This window comes from Cryptomeria japonica, chromosome 2, assembly GCF_030272615.1.
Source record: "Cryptomeria japonica chromosome 2, Sugi_1.0, whole genome shotgun sequence".
NCBI classification, from domain to species: Eukaryota; Viridiplantae; Streptophyta; class Pinopsida; order Cupressales; family Cupressaceae; genus Cryptomeria; species Cryptomeria japonica.
The window spans coordinates 138,633,134-138,650,684 of NC_081406.1; the positions used below are offsets into that span (position 1 = coordinate 138,633,134).

A 17,551-nucleotide genomic window follows, 5' to 3' on the forward strand; every position below is an offset into this window, starting at 1 on the left:
TCTTTTCATTTTATGTCTTTGACCATTCATTAACTTAATATTAAATTTTAATTATATTTAATTTTATATTTAATTTAAATCTTATTTTTAATCTTTTGTATTTTAATTTTTAATTTTTTAGTCGGTAAATAGCTGGATAGGCCATCACCTATATTGATAATAAAGTTGATACATTGGAGGAGGTGCCTGTGTGCCGTTACCCTCCTAGTCAAAATGCAGACACAGAGCCAATGGAAACAAAAGGGCAAACTATGTCCGCCAAGCATCCTCTGCCCCAAGAACAATAAAATCTGGAACAGAGGAGAAGGACCATCTACATATTTCTAATAGATATCAAACATATACCGCATCAGTCTGTACGAAACTGTGTATATGCCCTAGAGGAAGTAGACAAAAAAGAGAACCAAATACCTGAGTATTTTAATTTTATTATTATTATATATTATTAAATCCTATTTTAAAGTGGAGACATTACACTCTCACAATCATGCTTTTCCTCAACAACTACCACATTAGCCTCAAGATGTGACTTCTTATTGCAAGATTTCTTGTAGTTCCTTTTCTAGTTTTCCTTTCTTACATGTCTAAATATATGAGAATAATAGCACTTCACTTTTGTTTGTGGTTATAAAGCGGAAGGAGAAAAAGTACAAGGAGAAAAAATTCATTCATTTGCCCTTATACCTTGCAATAAGTGCACCCATCTCTGTTTGCTTACGTTCTTTTTGCAACAAATATGGGTTGATTTTGTCAAATTTCAAAATTTAAGTTTTAGCCAATAGGTTCAATGGATTTACTAATAACTCTTAGGAAGGCGGTAGTTTATTGGTGATCAAAGCTACCAAATCACCCTCATTCATTTGCTTGTTTACAATGGTGAGGTTATCAGACAGGGATCCAACCTTGTTTAATAGAGAACAACAAATTTTTTCGTATTACTATTTTTGAGTTTTGGTTTGTTTTTCAAATCATCTTATAGTTCACTTGTTGCAACATCATGAACCTCTTGAATAATGTCATTAGACACATTTAGAAAAGCTTATCTGTGACACTTGTGATAGTCTTCAGGGTTTGTTTTTTTGATTAAGTCGTGGGGGTTCTTTTGGGGCTCTCACCCTTGAGCAAACTTGCTAGAAGACGCTTTAGTTATCCCATTCTCTTTTTGTAGTGAGATAAAGAAAACATCTAGGAATAAGATCTTTCTTTTTGGCTTTTGAATTGACTAATGTTGTCCATCCCTCTTTTGAATTTAATTCTGCTCTGCATTCATTTTTAACCCTGCCTCTTCACAAATTCAGAGATTTTGAGTTATCAAGGACTGAATTGCATACTGATTTCGGAATTCTTGGGTGGTGAGCAACAAAACTCTCCTACTAATTTGGTTTTTGCAGGTGGTCAAGAACTGAATTTTTCATCAATTTCGGAAATTTTGGGTGTTCAAGAAAAGAACTTTTCATTAATTTCAGAAATTTTGGGTGGTGAAGGACAAAACTTTTTATCAATTTCGGAAATGTTGGGTGGTCAAGAACAGAACTTTTCTTCTTTTTGGTTCAAAATTTTGAGTTGTTCATTTGTTTTGCAGACAAAATGACCCCCCCGGCCCCCCATCCCCCCACCCCTTGGCAGAAATTCCATGGGTGAATGCACTCAGGAACAATTCATGTGTGAATGCACTAAGGAACCCCTCCCCTTGGTCGGAAATTCCATGTGTGAAGGAACAACATACCCAAGTGCCTGGGCGGAATTCAAGGGTGTGAAAGAACAAGGCACCCAAGTGTTGGGTGGAGATTTAGCTAGTGCAAGAACTTAAGGACCCTATGCAAGTGGAAAATTAGACTGTGAAAGAACTCAGGAACCCAATGCCTAGCGGAATTTTCACTTATGCAGGAATTCATGAATGGTTTGTGCAAAGACCCTTATCCAACTTGGAACTCCTCATCTTTCCTTGACATTTTCTTACATTTTTCATGAATCCATACCACTTTTGAATATCAAATTTTCTCAATTTTCTTGTCTTGTCTAGGTCAGAGAATCCGACCTTTTCCTTGTCAAGATTTACATCTTTGGAATCTATTCTCTCATTTTCACACTTAACAATTCCCAAATTTTCACACTCGTCAATTTGTCCTGACAACATTTTACAACATTTTTGCATTTTTTGACAACTTTGACAACATTTTGACAATATTGGCAATATTTTGCATTTTGTGAAATTTCACACAAATTTCGCTCTCAATTCTCTCCGTCTTGATGCTTATTCATGGATTTTGACTTGGATTGATGACTTGATCACACCCCTTAATGAATTTGAACAAATTCTTTTTTACATTCCTTGGAACTGTTGAACAATAGATTTAAATTTAAAAAATCTTCCCAAAGGTGCAAAAAGTTCGGTGCAAAATTAGAAGACTGTTTATATTTTTCCCCTTAGAAGGGTCATATGAAAAATATCGATGAAACTTAAAATGTTTCATCAATACTAAAAAGATCATCGGCCAAAATATTATGTCGAACACCTCAAGAAGAGTCTCACCGAAAGGATAGTTTCATCGAAATGAAACATAAAGTGTAAAGCACTAAGTTAAAATAACTTCGGTGAAATATCTCTTTCGGTAGATGAAAGAAATGACTCATCGATGCTCCAGTTTCATCGAAAAGCAGAAAGTAAACAAAAGGTGATGTCGAGGAAATTAAGCTACCAAAGAAACCTAAAAATATCCATCGAAAGGCAAATCCTATCGATAGCAATATGTCGATAAAAAACAGAAGGGTTCCATCGATAAAGGAAAGGCATCGAAGAGGGGAAGGCTTCGGCGGGACCATCAGATACTTTATCAAAATAGAAGTCTCATCGATAGGGAAAGTATATCGATAAAAAAAGGACTTCGGTGGGCCAGCATAAAGTTTAATCGAAGCATAAAACTCATCGAAATACAATATCGATGAAAGTCACGACAAACTCATCGACAGAGATCTCATCGAAGAAAGGATGGTTTCGGGGAAACTAAAAGATGGTTTTTCGACAAGGGCCATTTACCGATGAAATGATATCGAAGAAAACAAATATATTCTCATCGATAGTGTTTGTCGATGAAAATGATACATCGAGGAAGCACTTAAGTCATCAGCCGAAGTTATGGTCTTATCGATGAAAATCTGATATCGAGTAGGACCTAGAATAACTTAACGACATGTATTTTTCACCAAGAGGAGGGAATTTCTAACAAGCAGATAGTATATCAATGAAAAAGCGGTTTTTGCCGATACAAAGCTTTCATCGATCCCGAAAGAACATAAAATAAGTTGTGTCGATGAAGAATAACTTTCGATGAAAGGTTAAAGAACTCCACTGAAGACAAGGGTTTCGACGAAAAGCTAAATTCACAGTCACTTCGGCTAAACATTGGTTCCCGCAAAGAAATTAAAAGCTTGAATTGAAGGTGTCACATCTGCAATTAAGTTCAAACACTTGAGTGACCGTTGCAAGCACAAAGACATTAACTATTGTGTCCGATACAAGTTGTTCGCAAAATTACAGCTAAATTGATTGAATTTTCGTGAGAACCAGATAATTGCCAAGATCCAGAAAGTTGCAGGGAGTTGGCTGAGGCTAAAAAGGAATAGTTCAAACAGACAGAAGAGTTTAACAGTTCTCCAAGTAAGTGTGATATCCCGCATTGATTGAAGTTATGGAATCCTCATCTTCTTCTAAAAAGAGTAGGAAAGGAAAAGAATTAAACCTTGAGGAAAAACCCAAACGATAGAAGAAAGAAGGTAGAACTTTAGTTCAGGATTTGTTGGATCAATGTCCAACTTCCAGTGTAAGGTCCAAGAAAATCAAAAATGAAGAGGAAGGGCTAGAAGATAGATTTGAACATCTAGGAGACATATGGACTGAGATCAGAGGACATGAGTTGTTTTTATTTGGTTACAAGAGAAGGGAGGCTCCTGAGCCCATAAGTAACCTGTGGAATAGAAACTTAGGGAAACTGGTAGTTCCGAATGTATTTGTAGATGTTGAATTAATGAAAGCCCTAGCAGATTCCTATAATCTAGAAACCAAGACCATATATGATTACCGAGGAAATCCTATGGTGGTAATCAACAAACAGACAATTGATATGGTGTTTGATTTAGACTGGGATGTAGAGGAGAAGATTGACATACAGAAATTGTCACAAGAGTTTTTCAATTTAGAAGACATCTATAGGAAATGGAGATTACCCATTCACCGGCCAAAGGTCGGAGGACCCATAATTCCTTTCAATAAAACTGACAAGGTGCCCTTTGATGTCAACCAATTCCATCCTTACTTCAAGTATACATACTATGCTGCAGCCCAAGTCTTAGGCTTAGAGGCTCATCCTCTCATGGATATTGGGGTTATGGTTCTATGTGCTAACTTGCAATCAAAAGATCCTAGGCCGTTTGATTATGCCACTTATGTTGCAGAAGCCTTAAATCATGGGCTGGAAAAGTTAAAAGGAGACCTTGTAAATATTCATTTCTCCTTGTATTCTTTGCTGTTGCATGTTATTCTTTATTGTGGACAAGAGTCCAATTTCTGGTCAGATGATTTTAGCATCAGAGCTTATGATAAAAGTGGTTTGAAGAAACCAGTCCAGCTCTGGGTCTTTGCATGGGATCAAAGATTTACAAACAACCAATATTGGCACTTCTAGGAATGCTTTGTAAAACCACTCAGTGCAGCCCTCGGACAACATAGAGACTATACTTTGTCCCCTGAGATCAAAAGATTCCTCAAGCCGAAAGATTTCTCTCTAGAGTCTCAGATTGATCATAACTGGGGTGATTGGTAATGCCACCCTAATCATACATAAATTAGAATATTCGGGTATGAAGGGAAGCCATACATGCTCCCAATTATAGTACCAAATAGGGTGGCTAGTCTGGAGATTGTAAGACAATTGTCTGCTGTCAGTGCCAAACATCTCACAGATTTTGGTAAACAATCTATTGTGCTAGGATTACTAGTATTTTCTGATTTTGTTGTTAAAAGTTCCAAAAGTTATCATTTACTTCAGAATAAGTTAGATTATTATGGCATGACTCTGGGTAATCCTAGAGAGAACTTTGATCCTGAGGGATATGTGAAAGCTGCAAGGACATCTCAGAAACTAAGGGCTGGAATACATGTGGCTCAAATGCCAAATGACTTAATCAAGAATCTTGAAAGGGAGGAAGCCAAGGCCTTGAGAGAAAGATTTGAGATGACTTGGGAAGCTTTCAAGTGGAAGAGAGTGAGGGGGAGAGTGGATGGAAACTTACTTGGAGACCTCCAAGATCCTTTGGAGATAGTTAAAAAACTGCTTCAGCATGAGGCAGAAATTATGAATAGAGTGCCCCCACAGTTCCTCCATTTTATCAAAATTGGAAGAGACAGTGAGCCATTGGCTCACATGTCACCAAAATCAACTGCTAGTAGCATCCCTGCTGACTCCCCTAGAGAAGACTATCCCCCTGGTTTTGAGGTAGAAGTAGATATGGAAACTGATGAATTCAATATTAGGGAAGTGGTTGATATAAGGATGACAGAACATGAAGATTTTGTTGCAGAAGAAGGATTCACTTCCTCAAAAGAATTCCTTTCATTCTTATACCAATACAAAGGGGCTCATGTGAGAAGAAGTATGGCTGGGAAACCAGAAGAAGAGCAGATGAAAAGGCTGCAGGATGAGATAGATACTCTCATGAAGGATATGACCCCTGAAAAGGGGAGGAAAATGCTAAAAGAGGCTGGTGTCATCATCTTTTCAGGTTGGGACATGAATTCAGCACTTATGTTTGATAGATTCCTGAAGAAGCAAGACCCAAACCAACAGGTACTACCCCAAGAAGTAGATAAATTGTTTACAAGTTAAGGATATGATCCTGATCAAAAAGCTCTTTTGCAATGGGCACTATATCCGAAAGGGAAAAGGCCAATTATTACGGATACAGAAGAAACCTTTGGACACCTTATGGTCCATCAGGTAGGGAAGACTGACCCTAGGGTCACAGCAAAATTGAATTTGGATGTAGCCAGGCTAAATGTGGATCAGATAGAGTTTTTGGTCAGGGAAAATATTACTTATAAGAGTTTACATGAAAAGACTAAAGATGAAAACCAGAGGCTACAAACAAGGATACTGCAGCATGAGACAAGAACTCCCATAAGTGAATATGCTGCATATCCCACAGGTCAAAGCTTGGATGATATCTCAGATGCCTTGTACTGGAAATACAAAGCAGAAAAGGCTACCAAGCAGGTTGAAGATATGAAGCAGAAGATGTATAAGGTGGTCAATGACATAATTGATCACAGGTTTAAATCAATGATGCCTGCTGCGGAAAAATATTGGTTTACATATACTGGAACTATGGAAGCTTTTGATCAGCATAAGCAGCTTGCATCCAGAGTCAAAGGAATCACTGATGTTACACCAGAGGAGCAGGCAGAGATTGATACTTTCACAGGACCCCATGAAGAATTTGGGAGTATGCTGGAGAAGGAAATACAGACTTTGGATGAAGGGAATACCCCTAGGGTGCCCTCTTTTTATAGCGAAGGTATATTGATTACCTTGGATCAGTGGAAGACAGAATTGGTAAATATTAAAGAGCAATCATTTCAGGAACTGCAAAAGAAAGAAGACCCGATAGCATTGGCGAATTACATCTTGTCGGGATACAATCTACAGGAGTTCGAATTGAAGAAATTGGTTGACACTATCAGGCTTTACAAAGATGACAAGTATACCAAACACATGGGAATGTTTAGTCTTCTTGTGTTTAGGTTAGTTAACAAGCCGTCTTCCTAACTAATGTATAAACAAAAGGACACGACTCTTGTCATGACCCTTTGTTTACATATATAAAGTGAAGGATTTTTGTATTGTAAAGGGAGAAATATTGCCATATAGAAATACAGCTTCGACTAATCAACTGTAACCGAAGATTGAAGAATCAATACAAAATCAGATCTTTGTTCCTGTTCCAAATTTGCAGAGTATTCCTCTTTTTGGCATTTGTGTGTGATATTATCATAGCAGATAAGATTGTTTATATTCTTTCAGTAAAGTACTTATTCTGTGTTATTTCAAATTGAATTAAAAGATTTATTTGTGGATTGTAATTGTTCCTGATAATTCTTTCTTGTGTGGTCTCATAAAGTTTGGGTTAAATACACACAAGCAATTTAATAATACAAGTAATTAACTGAACTCATAAGGAAATAACAATTGACAGACCTATAAGGGATAGGTTTAATCATTGTCTCATACAGCATTTAGTAAGTCCTTAAAGAAGCAATTGACTCTGTAGCCCAAAAACATAAGCAAGGCACTGATCATTAAGTACAGTCCTCATTACAGTTTACAAAACTCACAACTGAACAAGCAACAATAGGAGTAGTTGAGTAGGAAATATAGAGTAAGTTAGCAATAGTGTATACATATAAATCTTAAGCACAAAGATCAAAAAAGTTCTACAACAACAATCTTGAACTCATCTGCTATATCTACATCCTAGGAACTTATGCCATTCTGAGATAGGAGGAAACCAGATCAAGACACTAAATTTGCTATAAAAAGCATTGGTTGAAGGAACAACTAGTGAGTAGGTATACCCGCCTAGGTCCTGCAGAGCCTAAAGTGAGAGAGTTAGTAACCAAATAGGTTCATTCTATAAGTTGGCCAAGTCAATTGGAGGGTTTGATCATAGGAGTTGGCATTTCCTTAGAACCTATCCAATCTGTTGATTTGAGACCCAACAGGAACAATTGCACATTTCCAATCTCGAGCAAGGAACTTTCTTAGGCTAGATGGTGGATTAGATATTCAGTCCCTATCGTAGACTTGGAATTCTGGACTTGACGTACCCGTTTCCAAGGACAAGTTTCACACTCTAACCCATCTCAAGGATTGATCAACACACTCTCTAGGACTAACATGGACTTCGGAACCTCGGGGTTCCAAAGTTCCGGGGAAGGCAAGGGAAAAGAGCTTCGGAACCTTGGGATTCTGGAGTTTCGGAGAACAGAAAAAGAGGGGGAAGGAAAGGGAGGAGCTTCAGAACCTCGGGGTTCCAGAGTTCCTGGGAAGAAGAAAGGAGAGGCGACAAAGGGAAGGAACTTCAGAACCTCGGGATTTCGGAGTTCCGGGGAAGGGACGAAGCTAAGGAAAAGACGACTTCTAGACAAGACAACACTTCACAATCCCTAATTCCATTGCTCTTCTCCCTGATCAACTGGGGCAGCGTCGGTCCATAGATCGTATCTCTGATCGATTCTCTCTGATGGACCAAGGGTGTCATAAAATTACATTTTTGGCGATTTCTGTGGGATGCTTGCCTGCTAAGCATGAAGTCCAGAAGCCTTGAGAATCCATTGGGTATTGAGTCATTGAAAAGACCCAAAATGTAAGAACCCACACCTGGTGGACTCTAACCAACCACAATTTTCTGCCTTTGTTTGATTTTTCAATGTTTTCAGTGTTTGGGTTTTGCTTGAGTTTTCAATGATGTTTCACCAAGGAATAAAGAAAGTGCAAATAACATATGTTGCAAACTAGAGTATGGAAATGAGAGCTACAACCATAAGCATTTTATCGAACATTTGCCATGCAATTCCTATTATGAAATGTTGACTTTCAGCTAGGGACATTAAGACAAACAGTTATCTTGCAAACTGAAATAAATACTACAAATATATCATATGCAACTCCTTTTTATTGATGTCCCAATTACCACAGATATGAAAGGGCCAAGACTCTTGGCTGACAGCTGAATATGATATGAAACAAAATACCCAGGTCTGAGTACAATGGCAGCATACAACCAACTTCGAATGTCTATTAAATACTGAAATTAAATGCAAGAGAACCTGATCCAATGAAGCGCCTACGTTGTGGGTAATGTAGCAACTCAAATACCATGTAAATTGTGAAGCAACATGTGTGGCTGCTGCTGCTATAGTACGGCCTCCAACAATTATAAATTCTGCCCAAATTTCAATGTCATGACAACAGCAACTAATCTGGAAATGAGCAGCAATTAAAACCCTTGAAGAACCCTTGAGTAGACTCAACTAAGATGCAATATACTGTAGCGATTTTACTATTCACGAGTTACTGTAGCGCGGCACTGTTCACGCGCACTGTTCATGCGACTGTAGCAGTAAGAACAAACTTGCAATCTGCTTTTAAAACCTTGAATAATTTGTTGATAATCTCTCCCAACAAGAATGATATAACTCCATGTGCCAAAGAAGGATGATTCACAACCAACTATAAATGTTCTTCAACAATAAACTTCAAACCCTTGTAGAAAACTTCACCAATTTGCACAAATGAAAGAACTGAAGTATTCTTTCCCACAACTGCAATAATTCAGGTGTTATTTCACACCTTCAAAATTGATATCAATAGGAAGTTTCCGTTTCCTATGATCAAAGAAGAAAATTGCGAAAGCCCTAGGCTCCACAATAAAAATCAATCAAAATACTATTTATCAACTGGATGCCAAGAATGAACTCTTGCCTTTCCTTTTATTCTTTCCTTAAGAGAGCTCAAACACCTTCCTGGCCAATGTGGGATAAAAGATTTATTCCCACATTAAATTATTCACTTAACGCACTTTATTATATTAAAGTGACTTTATTATTATAAAGTTACTTTAGAACTTTATAATAATATTAAAATATTAAATAAATCACTTAAGTCACTTAAACTTTAATATCTCTTGATGTACTTGTCTGATTGCTAAGCCGTCTGAGCCAGGAGTCGACTCTCCCTGTTCTCCATGTGATTGGATGCCTGTCTAAAAATAGAAACCCTGAATAGTGACTTACTATAAATAGTAAGTGTGCCAATCTGAGTCAAAAAACCTGTGCAAAGGCCAAAACCTGAATCCAGCTGAAGAGTAATGTCTCTAATCACCAAGTAACTGCCACACGAGGCCCTCTATCAATAATTGTTAGCCTACGAGGGTCAAATGATAAGCTAATTCTTACAAACTCTGATGCTCGCAAAATGGGGACATTACACAAAACATGTGTGCGCTATCACTTGGAGGAAATTGGAAACTAGAGCGCACACCCTGTTAAGGAGAATGCGGTAGGTGCAAAAGCACTTATGAAAGCAAAACAACTTCTAATCTAATATTTACATAGTCATCAACACCCTCTTTAGAAGCATGGCTTGAGATGAATCCCATTCACTGGGATTGGAAGAACTTCGCCATCAAGCCTGGAGAGATGAAATGCATTGGCCTCCTTGCAACTAGTGATGACATATGGACCAGTCCAAATAGCATCAAATTTGGAGTGTCACCCGGCCTTGGCCTTGTCTGCATCCCACTTTAGAACTAGATCTCCCTCTTTGAAGACTCTATTAGTAGCCTTTTTGTCTAAAACTTTCTTGACCTTCTCTTGATGAGTCTCAAGTGTATGCATAGCCTGACTTCTAACCTCGTCCAACTCCCTCAACTCAACTAGCCTTACCGTCATGGCATCATTCTCTGTCAATTCCAGCTGATGTGCTAGTTCAAGAGAGGGTAACTCTAGGGAAGTTGGGAGTCTTTCTTCTTTCCTATATGCCAGCATGAAAGGGGAGTTACTGATCGCCCTCTTGGGTGTGATCCTGTCAGCCCATAAGGCTGTCCTCAACTTAGTATGCCATGCCCTCTGATTGTCTTCAATCGTCCTTTTAATTATCCTGATGAGGTTCTTGTTGGAAGATTCAACTAAGCCATTACCTTGAGGGTAATAATTGGATGACGTCTTCAAGTATACACCATGCTTAACTGCCCAAGAACTAATTTGGGTTCCAACGAATGCCCTGGTATTGTTTGATATGATGGTGGAGGGGACATCGAATCTTGTCACAATTCCATCAAGGAATTCCAATACTGAGGCCTCAGTAGCATCCTTCAATGCAACTGCCTCTGTCCACCTAGTGAAGTAGTCTGTGGCGGCCAAGATCCACTTGTGGCCAGCACTAGAAGGTGGATTTATCATGCCAATGAAGTCTAAACCCCATTGTGCGAATGGTTGATCTGCTTGGATGGGGTGAAGAGGTAGGGCAGCTAGTCTTTGCTTTCTAGAGAAGAGAGCACATTTCTTGCCATTCTTCACCCATCTATGTGAGTCACTGAATAAGGATGGCCAGTAATAACCAACCCTCATTATTTTGATAGCCATAGTCCTTGCAGAGAAGTGGTCCCCTGAAGAGCCATCATGAAATTCCTCTAACAATTTACTAACTTGGTTTTGCTCGATACATCTTAGTAAGACTCCATTAGAGTCTCTTCGAAAAAGAGTGCAATTCACTAAGACATAGGGAATCGACTGCAACCTGAAATGCCTTCTTTTGGTCTTGTCTAGACCTTGGGGGTATCTACCTTCCATTAAGAAGGTGGTCATGTCACTTACACAACTGAATTGAGTGTCGTTGCTAGTTGGTTGATCCTCTTGTAACATAAGGGTGACCTCTAAAGTAGTCTCAGAAGATGAGACAAGCTGTTCACATAGGTCCTTGCCTCTTACAAGCTTGGTGATCTTGATGTTGATGTCGTACTCCATGACCTTGGTTATCCACCTAGCCTTCTTCTCACTGATGTCCTTGTTTAGATGGAAATCCTTGACACTTGCATGTGGAACTAAGAGTTAGATCCTGTTGTTAGACAACATGTGTTTGAACTTTTTTAATGCCCTTACAATAGTGAGGACTTGCTTCTCTACATAGCTATACTTAAGCTCATAGTCTTTTAACTCCTCACTAAAGAAGGCAATAGGTTGCTCCAAACTATCATTGTTCAACTATGTTAGGACAACTGAGATGCTGGATTCTCCTCCAAAGGTATAGAGGATAAAATCCCTTTCATAGTTAGGATTGACAAGGGTAGGGGCCTGAGCAATTGCTTGTTTAATCTCTTCAAAACCGACCCTTCCCTCCTTGGTCCAACTGAAAACCGAGTTTTTCTTCAACATGGAGGTGAGAGGTTTTACCATGGTGGCAAGGTTGGGATTGAACCTCCTCACAAAGTTGATCCTACCAAGGAAACTTTGCGATCCCTTCTTGTGACTGGGGAGTGGAAGAGAAAGAATAGCCTCCACTCGCTCTGGATCAATGGTCAAGCCCTCCTTGGATACAATGTGTCCTAGCAATCTTCTTTGATCAGCAGCAAATACACACTTGCTAGGGTTCAGGGACACACCATACTCCCTGGATTTCATGAACACTTGCTCAAGATGACCAAGATGGTCATCTGCATTCTTCGAATAAACAGTTATGTCGTCAAGGTATATAAGTACAAACTTTGCTAATACACCCCTGAAAGCCATGTCCATTGCTATTTGAAACCTGGCCCCTGCATTGGTTAGCCTAAAAGGCATTTTACAATAAGCATAGGTACCCCACTTAGTAGTAAATGCAATCTTTTATTGATCTGATTCTTGGACTAAAATTTGATTGTAGCTTGAATACCCATCCAAGAATGAAAATCTTTCCGAGCCACTGACCTTTTGGAGAATTTGCTCCATAGAAGGAAGGGGATAGTGATCCTTGAGGGAGGCTCTATTGAGGTCCCTAAAGTCTACACAATTTGATTTCCCCGTTCTTCTTCCTTACAGGGACAAGGTTGGCCGCCAAGGAGGAGTGCTTGATCGAGAAGATGATATTGCCTTCTATGAGCTTGGTCAACTCCTTCCTCATTAGTGGCTCAATCTTGGGGTTTATTGGTCTTTGCTTTTGTCTAACTAGCTTTGTATCCGGGTTTAGCTCTATAGTATGTTGGGCTAAGCTAGGGTCAAAACCCTTCAAATCTTCATAGGTCCAAGCAACTATGTCATCATATTTTTGACAAAGCTCAACAAAGGCCTCTTGTTCGGTTAAGGAACATACCTTGCCCAAGTTTAGAGACCTACCCTCGGCGACAACAACTGGTTTGTAATGACCCCTCTTTGCAACCAAGTTCATCTTCTTCTTCAACTGATCATCCGAGTTGAAAATGCCTTCCAAGATAACTAGACCTTTAGGCAACTTGTTGGAGTTGAGTTGAATGATTTGATCTCCATACTGGTCTTGCAGCTTAGATTGATTTTTAGCAAAAAATTTTGCTTCATTTTGCAAGAAGTTGACAATTTGCTGATCACTTTCGAACACTTGCCAATTTACCTGATTGTCTGGGACAATAGGCCTCACAACAAGCTTGATGTGTTGTTCCTTCTCACTTGCAACATGCGTTGGTATGTCGAATTGAGCATCAACCGCTGCAAGCCTATCAGCATGCTTGTTCTGACCTCTAGAAATGCTCTGGATATTGAAGGCTTCGGATCCTTCAATCAAATCCCAAACCCTGTGTTTGTATGATTTGAGTAGGTTGTTCTTTGTTATACTTTGAGCTCAGATGTGGTTAACAACCAACTCACTATCTCCAAATACTTGCAAAGATCTATCTTTCTGCTTTGTGCAAGTTGGAGACCTTGGATCAAGGCTTCATACTCAACGACATTGTTGGTGCAACCAAATTGAAGCCTAAAAGAGAAGAAATATTTCTCTTGCTCAGGAGAAACAAGCATCACACCGACACCTACACCGTTCTTGTTTCTTGAACCATCAAAAAACATGTTCCATAACCCCTCTGAATCTCCTTGTGTCTTGATGAGGTTAGGGATAGGAGTATCCTCTTCATGGATACAATAGGTGCCAAGCCCAGTCTCTTCAGTCTCAGCTAATGGATCAAACTGAAAAGCACTGGCCCATTCATCCAACAAACAATCAGGTACCTCTGGCAAAAGAGTAACAAGCTCACAGACAATACACTCCTCCCCCTCTTCGTGCAAAGTGCAATTCATGTTTATAGGGCTGGGGGTGTAGGGTTCAATGTGGTTTTGCGCGATGGGCTCTGCCCTTATGGTAACCTTGGTACCATACCTTGTTCGAAATAGCATGTGGGACCAATCAAAAGACAGGTATCCACCTATCTTGGTGGTGAAGTCTCTAGATAGACATATGACAAAGAAGGCAGGGAGGTCCATGATTGATATGTCTTGCAAGACAGTGCAACCAGGGCATGCATGCAAGTTTAACTTCAAATTTTTAACAACCCCAACTGTCTTAATAGAAGTGCCATCCAATTGGACCACCCCTTTAGTCACAGGTTCATATTTTATGCCAAGAAGATCAAGTCAAAGAGATCAAGGTTAATTTTCACTGCCTTTCATAACATGTTCGGAGAATCCCACCACATTAAATTAATTAAAAATCCAGAAGCTACCTTCTTAGGCATAACTGAGCTACTAGCTCTTGAATCTATCATGGAGTTGTGAACTAAGTTGTCTCCTATGATCAAAGAGAGATAGAAAGGGGGAGGCTTGCTGATCTTGCTTGAATCTTCCTCCTCCATGGGCTGCACCAAACTGGTGGAGACTGCCTTTCTGTTGACTGCTGCCTCATCACCTGACTGGTCGACGTTCTTCAGTGCCTCTTTAAGAAAATCCCTTTGAGATGGGATGGAAAGGGCCTCCCACATAGTGACATTGAGGCTGGCCTTCTTCATATGATCTACTATATTGAAAGGAATGCCAACTGATTTTAGAGGCCCTTTTGAGGCTACGAGGTCTACCTTTGCTCTTTGGACGACCTAGGCCTCCTCCTGCCTCTTGCTCCCTTGCATGGTATTTTGGCTTGTATCCTGGACAACTATGTTGGGCGTTGGAGCTTGGGCTGATGTTGAAAGTGAGACAGCCTCCATGGCTCTCTTCTTTGACCTTGTATATTGCAGCGTAGACTCACCATTTGTTTGGTTCATACCACAAAATTCTGCCTCCTGCCAATTGACAAAGGTAGAATCCCCTTGCAAGTAAGCCTGAGTGCCAACACTAGGTTGATTTGCATCCTATTGCTAGCCAGAGGTGGTTGTCTCATCCTGCACCACTAAAGCTTGGACAAACGCTCCATTTTGGCATGCACCTTGGTTGTGTGGCTGATTGCATGGTTGACACCAATCTTGCTCTTGGGCAAGGTTATTTTGCATTGGAACTATCGCTTTTGAGTTGCTTGCAGCTGTGGGGTTCACACTATTCAAAGGCTTGGCGTTGCTCCATTGGTTTTGCCCTTCAAAGGGTGGCCTATTCTGTTGATAGTTCTGATTTTGTGATTGATAAGGTCTGCTATGTTGGGCTTGTTGCCTCTTTAGTGTCACCAACTCATTGCTAAAATTTTGCAATAGAGCCTTGACCTCATGGAGTTCATTGGAGGATGTAGAGGGTGTGGACGATTGTCCTGTGGGAGCCATGGTGATAGGAGCCAAGGTGGGTTGCTGGGTAGGAGCTTCTGGGAAGAGAGGCATTGGAAGCCTTGGAGCTATCTTCCCAGCCTGAATCAAACAATTTTCTGCCCTTATGGCTATGTCATATGCGCTTGGTAAAGAGGCTCTGCCCATTGATTGTACCATGATAGCTATATCGCTGTTGAGAGCTCTAAGATAATACAAGAAGGCATGATTTGGAGATGGATTCACTAGAGAAGGAATTCTATTCCATGACTTATGGAATCTGAAATTGAAATCTCCCATGAACTCATGAGGTGCCCTCTTGATCGTAGTCAATTGCTCCACAAGTGATAGGTGATCACTTTTGTCTTCAAACTGGTTGCACAACCTCTCTCCCAATTCATCCCAATTGTGAAGGGAGCTAGATGACAACCCTCTATACCATTGCAAAGCTTTGCCTTTCAAAGATGTGGCTAAGAGTCGACAACAACATCATCCTGAGTGATATTATGGATGGAGCAGATGTTTGCAATGTCTTGAATGTGCTCAATGGGGGTAGTAGTTGTTTCACCAGTGAAGTATGGTATACTCCTTAACACAGCCACAAGTATATCATTCCATTGAGTCAAAATAAGGGGACTCCCTCCATTGAAGGTAACAAAAACCTGATTTCTTGCCATGTGAAACAATGGTCTGTTGATATGAGTGGTGGGAGCCCTTGACAGTAATGGTCTTGTAAATGGAGGGGTAGAATGAGACCTTGGAGATTGAGTGTTTACAATCTCGACCTCCCTAACTGGTGATAATGAAGGTCTACCTCTCTGCCTTCTAGTGCCTGAAGATGAGAGTTCTTCGAACTGGAAACTACCTCTAGAAGACGCCCTTGTATGAATTCTGGGCATGAAATCAGCAACAAGTCTTGAAAAGCAGTGGACCTGTGAACATAGATCTCGGAACCTCGGGGTTTCGGACTTAGGCACTTCTGAACTTGGGGGTTCTGGAATTCCGGAGTTGCGAACTTCGGAACCTAGGGGTTCCGAGGTTAGGAACCAGTCACGAACAAGAAATTGGACTTGTTGAGCAGAGTCGCCAAGTGCTTGGAAGATGATTCCCTCTAAAGGCTGAGACACTAAGGACAACACTAAATCCTTAGCTTGTATATCGAAAGTCTGTCCCACCGGGCGTGCCAAAAAATGTTGTTACAAAAGCTTGCACCCTTGCTGAGCTATCAACTCAGCAACCTCGTGAAACATGGAAACAACCTCGAAGTGTGGGACCTTGCGCAAGGGGGTTGAGTCTCCAGAGAAGGCCGACTTCCTTCTCAATCCCGGTGCAGGTGTTGAACCAACTCAACACTTCAAATTTTACTTCTAAGCCTATCCTAACAACTTGCAGGGGAAAAGGGAAGAGAGAAATGCTTAAAATAAAAGGAGGCGATGCACCAAGATTAGAGATGTTCCTCTCCCCACCCGAAATGGCACAAAGAATCAACTGAAATACCCAAGAGATGCACAAACTTTAGTTGCATGAGTGACCCCAATGCATGTATGGAGGTTAGAATTTTGTTAAATGTCAAAGGGGAGAAGATTTCCCACAAGTCACACTCAGAAATAAATTAACACAACATATATGAGAGAAAAGCCACAAAACATACACCTATGATGAAGGTAAGGAAACATACACAACATGCATAAGTTGAAGGAAGGCAAGAATGATAATTTCAATTCATTCAAAGGCCAATGGCCAAACTTATAGTTGTAGAAATGCAAAAATATACAAGTCTTCAGGAGAAGTGAAAGAGCATAGAATAGCTCAAGCCAGCAGGGAGAGGACCCTTTACAATGAGGCATAACAGCCTTATATAGAAAACTAGTCGCATAGGAGAGACCATTGGTCAAGGAAGAGAAGCCTTGACCCTTGTGTGTGTAGGGAAATGTCAGTCTTGGAGTGCATGCCAATGCAAGCAACCTAGCCATACCTTGAGAAGGGTGGATTGTTTGACATTCCAAAGTTAGAGCATGCAGGAACGACATAAGTAACCACAACAAGCATGGCTCTGTACCTCTCTTGATGGAAATCCTGCCAAAATCATTAAATGCACCCCTGTAGCTCCACAAAAGAAGGTGCACAAGTCACAAAAGTCGTCGGAGCATTTAAAGCTTTGAGTGCTGATCATGCCATCTAGAAGTGTTGCAAGCCGGAAGACTTTAGGAACTCGGGTTCTCGAAGTGGGGAAGACAAGGAAGGAACTTCGGAACCTCGGAGTTTCGGAGAACTGAGA

General features: G+C 40.2%; 1 long non-coding RNA gene across 3 annotated transcripts in view; it reads left to right on the plus strand.

Annotated features, from left to right (window-relative positions):
- LOC131073230 (uncharacterized) overlaps positions 1-17,551 on the plus strand; it is a 46,442-nt gene that overhangs the window by 13,835 nt on the left and 15,056 nt on the right. The window lies entirely within an intron of this gene.